Genomic DNA, 4,916 nt, shown 5'->3' on the forward strand with positions numbered 1-4,916 from the left:
ATTCCCCAAGCCTGGCTTCCCTGCGCTCTTCCTGTATGCCCTGTCTGGAGCGAACGCCCCGTGTCAGCACGATGCAGGAGTAATGATCCCACCCTGTATCTTGGTGCCCCTGGGCTGTAGGCGACTCCCCAGCAGGTCCAGTGAGCTGCTCACCAGGACTGTGGTACGAGGCTACACAAGCATCCAGAGATTTTCTGGTGGCTGGTTTACAGACACTGCAATCGAGGGGTTACACCAGGGATGTAGAAGTCTGGACTCTTGGGTTCTCTTTCCAGCTTTGACACCCATTCACTCGGTGACCTTGAGCAAGTCACCTATCCACCTTGTGCCTCAAACCCCCACACCCCACGCAAGCTGTGAGGGTTAATTAGTTAACACCTCTGAAGTGCTTTGGCAGGAGTTTTCTAAGGAGTCTTGCAGGAACTGCCTTCCCTCCAGAGCCCCCCAGGCCTCATCCACCACCTCAGGGAGGTGCTGTTCACCCCACTGGGACCCACCAATGCTTTCTGCATGTTGATAGCACCTTTCACCTCCAGAGCAAGGCAGCTGTTCACCAGCCCAGCCTCCCCACACTGCTGGGAGCTCGCCTCTCAACCGTCCCACTAGGAGAGAACTGTCTGAGGGGGTACCTGGCTTGCCTGCAGCCAGCCAACACCTCCTGGAGGTGCCTGGTACAGAGGGCAGCACGGCCTCCCCCCCTCAAATATCAGGCTACCCGCAGTCCAGGCATCAACTTAAAAATCATGAACTAAATAAGTAAAAATCCTGGTTCTTGTCCTGGGGTCTGAGCCTTTCGGCCACACGTGAGTCACCTTTTCCCACCTTTCTCCACAGCAACAAACGCTGGAAATGTGACTTTTCTCCAGAAAGACTGAGACTCTCACCTGCTTGCTTGGTTCCAGGCACGGGGGTTTTCAGCAAATCCCCAGACTTGCTCTGAAATCCTGGCTCAGGAACAGGTAGGATCATGGCCAGTCATGGTGAGTTTGGGTTGAGTCTTTTGCTCTCTTCCCAGGCCCCCACCAACAAATGGTCCTGCCTGCCCAGACACAGCTGTGACAAAGTAGAACAGGCAGTTTTGATGTTTCCCCACACTGGCAAAGTCCCCATTTATAAGGTGAAACCAGGCCAGGGGATCCTCCGCAGCCCTCCTGCCCCGCCCTTATTAGCACAAGAAATGACTCATTCCTTTTGCCTCCTTAAGTAGTTTCCCGGCCTGCAGCTGCTGGGTGGATTCCTGCCGCTCTGCCCAGGCCCAGGCATGTCCTAACCGAAGGATGGGCGCGCTCCCAAGGGCCTGGAGCAGGGGTGGAGGAAACTCCAGGTGTGTTTTCACAGGACACCTTTGTGGCCCCCAGGTAGGAATCCCTTCTTGTGATTCCATGTGAGGCACCCTGGGGCCCTGTGTGCTGAAGGGGGGTGCCCAGCACCTTGCCCACAGGCCTTGCCGCTGCAGATGATGTACCAAAGACCTTGGAGCCCCGTAGGCAACTGTGACTAGACTGTCCCCTGTGGATGTTGCAGAAACAGCCCAGCTGCTCCAGTAAGCAGTGGGGAGAGACCCTCTGCTCCCCACTCCAGCCCTGCAGCACGTGCCCTGGGACAGGGCAGAGGGGGGAGAAGCCCCGGGAACTGAAGAAGGAGTGGGGCAGTGATGGGCAGATGTGAGAAGGAGAGTTCCTTAATAAATCTGGGTGAGGGGGCGACGCTACTTGTCTCTCTCTTGCACACACCCAGAGGAAGTGGGGAGGGGTTTGAGTGATTACAAAGGAAGCAATTCAGCTTCCCTGAGAAATCAGGAGCAGTCCGGGAGGGTCCAGACCAAGTAGCTTTTCAGTTCACGAGCCAGAAAGAAACAGAGAATCATTCTCATGCAGACAGAGATATGAGCATGAATATACATCAGTGAGATCAATCTAGCTCCCATGCCTTTTTCAGTCCTCTTCATGGCCCTTGGTGCCTAGGGTATCATGTCTACACTTGAAGCACCACAGCAGCCCGGTTACAGAGCTGCAGCTGCACCGCTGTGGCACTTCGGTGTAGACGACCCGTTGCTGTAGTTAATCCACCTCTCCGAGAGATTCTTCCGTCAGCCTTGGGCTGTCTACGCTGGGGGTGAGGTCAGCAGAGCGACGCTCTCGCGGGCGTGGATTTTCCACACCTCCGAGAGATACAGCTGTCCAATGTATGTTCTCAGCATAACCAGCCCTAAGTGGGTGCCATCTCCACACGATCTGGGTGCATTTTAAAGCCTTAAATGGGATCAATTAACATTTCAAGGACCACGAACAAAACACTCTGCTGCCCACAACTTTTAACCAACCAGCCAGCTAGGAACCCTGGATTCCATCATTCACTCAACAGGAAGAGCTAGAAACACTGTGACTTGGAGCTCGTCCTGCCTGCGACCAGGAAGGGAATTCACGAGGGGCAGACTTGCTGGTGACAGCCCCTAAGCCCCACTTCCCATCAGCTCCCCGTTGGGATGTGGCGCTCCAGCCGCCCAAGGAGCTGGAGATGGGGGCCGTCCCTAGGAGAACCTGGCGCCTGTATGTAGCAGTCTGTTGAGATCCCGGGCAGTCACTTGGCAGTCAGCACACTGGGGAGGGGTTTCATCACCCCGGCCCTCTCAGAAGATGGGCAGCTGCCTTGGGAGGAGGGATAGCTCAGTGGTTTGAGCATTGGCCTGCTAAACCCAGTGTTGTGTGTTCAATCCTTGAGGGGGCCACTGAGGGATCTGGGGCAAAATCAGTACTTGGTCCTGCTAGTGAAGGCAGGGGGCTGGACTTGATGACCTTTCAAGGTCCCTTCCAGTTCTAGGAGTTAGGATATCTCCATTAATTTAATTCTGGACCAGGTGGCTTTGTCCCAGGCAAGAGTCTAAACCAAGAGGTAACAAAGGCCCTGGTCCAGGCCAGAGCCACACAGGAAAGGCGCCAGTGCAGTCTCCTGCCGCCCATAAGTAAAAAACCCCTTTTCTGGTGACCCAACACCCTGGGCGTGCCGTGCAGGGAGGAGCTGAGGGTAAGCCTGCACCTGCAGGGTAATGGGTGGGTAGACACCTCACTCAACAGAGCACTTCCCCCACCATGAGACTGTGACCCTCAGCACCAAAACCACAGGCCTCCCCCTGCTGAAGGAGCCTAGGTTAGCTGGCAGCAGTAGTAGGCCCTTACCCACGTGAGGGGGACCCTTGACATGCTCAAGGTGGCTGTCAGGTGAAACTCATCCCAAGGACTCAAATTGCCACCTCCCCAGTGGGCTAGAACGAGGGCCCTGTGCGGTCGGGTCGCAAGAGGGTCGCAGCTCAGTATAGGCACCGATGGCTTTGCAGCCTGTATCGTCTCACCATCTCCCCCAGCAGTGACTGAACAAAGAGCTGATGGAAGCGAGCCCCTCGGGGGAGAAGGCTGAGCACAGATCAGCACCCTCTGGGAGGGGTCAGTGCCCCCTGAAAGCACCCGGCCCGCCCATCCACAGCCAGGGCCTGCGGTCACGGCACCAGTCTGTCGTCAGTGCCAAAGGCTGGTGGGATCGTGGGCAGTATCAGCAAGGACATCTCGCCTCTGCCCATTGTCTGCGGAGATGGCCAGCCATGGCGCTGGCTCCATTCCCGTGCCACAGCCCAGGAGGAGGCTGACTGCCCGGGCACAATGGCCGTGAGGATGTTTGGAGCTGGCCAGCCACCAGCTTCCTCACAATCATCTGCAGAACGGGGAGCTTCAAGCAGGCGGCAGCCGGCCAGGGCACTGACGTCCCTCTCGCCTGGCTCAGGAAAAGCCTGGTGTAGGAGGAGGGACTGGAGGCAAGGAACAGGAGTGAATGTCAATGGTGCAGCCAAAAGACCTGCCCCCAGTGCTCAAAGCCGTCGAGGACCGGAGGAGCCCAGAGCTACGTAAGCACAGCAACTATCTGTCAGCCCATGGAGCCGCTTGCCTGTGAGTGACCCCAGGTAACTCACCCCAGTGAGAATTGGGAGTTCCTGGCTCCCAATCCCGCGGTCAGCTCACGCCTGGCTCCCAGCGTGCAATGCACACACCGCCGAGAGGCAGCGGCGATAGGAGAGCGGTGTTCCCTTTGCAACGAGTTCTTTAAAATGAAGGTGGCCTGGCGCATTCCCACCCCAGGCCGCTGTTCGGAGAAAGAACAGGAAAATATCATCAGGGCGTCAGGTCGGGGTGAGAAGGCAGGAAAAAGGGAAACTAGATTTTTTAAATTTAGCCAATAAATGCTGCTAGATTGACTCTGCATTGGGGGTTGTGTAGGGTCACATTACCAGGCTCACGAAGATAATGATATGCCGGAATTCAACCCGCAGAAAATGAGTTCTGAACAATAGGCGAGTTGCTCCAGATGGACATGCCTTCAGCAGCAGGGCTGGGCATTATCCCCCTGAGAAAACCAACTGCAGAGACCTGCAAATCCCTGTGCTAGGACACAGAACTGCTCCTCACCACCCGTTGGGGTCTTACAAGCCGAAGTTCTTGGCAGACTTTCAGGGTAAGAAGTCGGATTGTGATGACAATGCCATTGGCGGGTCCTATTGGCCCTTTTGCTAGCAGAGCTCAGCTTGGCTTGTGCACAGCAGCTGCGAGGTGGGATTGCCTAGCGAGGGCCCTGCAGCAGCTCTGGCTGAGGGCTGTCTTCCAGCGGGCTTGGTACACACAGGTGGGTCCTGCTGGCAGTGGCAGGTCTGTGCCTGAAGAGCCAGATAAAGGTGTGCGGTTGGTTGGCAATAGGAACCTTCCTTAGCCCTAAGAATCACTTGTCCCAGGGGCATGAAATGTCGAGTACGCCGTGTTTTCAAGCTGAGAAACAGGACAATGTTTATCTGCTCAGGGCAGTGGCGTAGCCAGCTTCTAAGTGGAGGGGGAGCAAACATAAAAAAGGCGCCCGCCCCCCCCCCCCCCCCCCCC

Source organism: Trachemys scripta, chromosome 9, assembly GCF_013100865.1.
Source record: "Trachemys scripta elegans isolate TJP31775 chromosome 9, CAS_Tse_1.0, whole genome shotgun sequence".
Taxonomy (NCBI): domain Eukaryota; kingdom Metazoa; phylum Chordata; order Testudines; family Emydidae; genus Trachemys; species Trachemys scripta.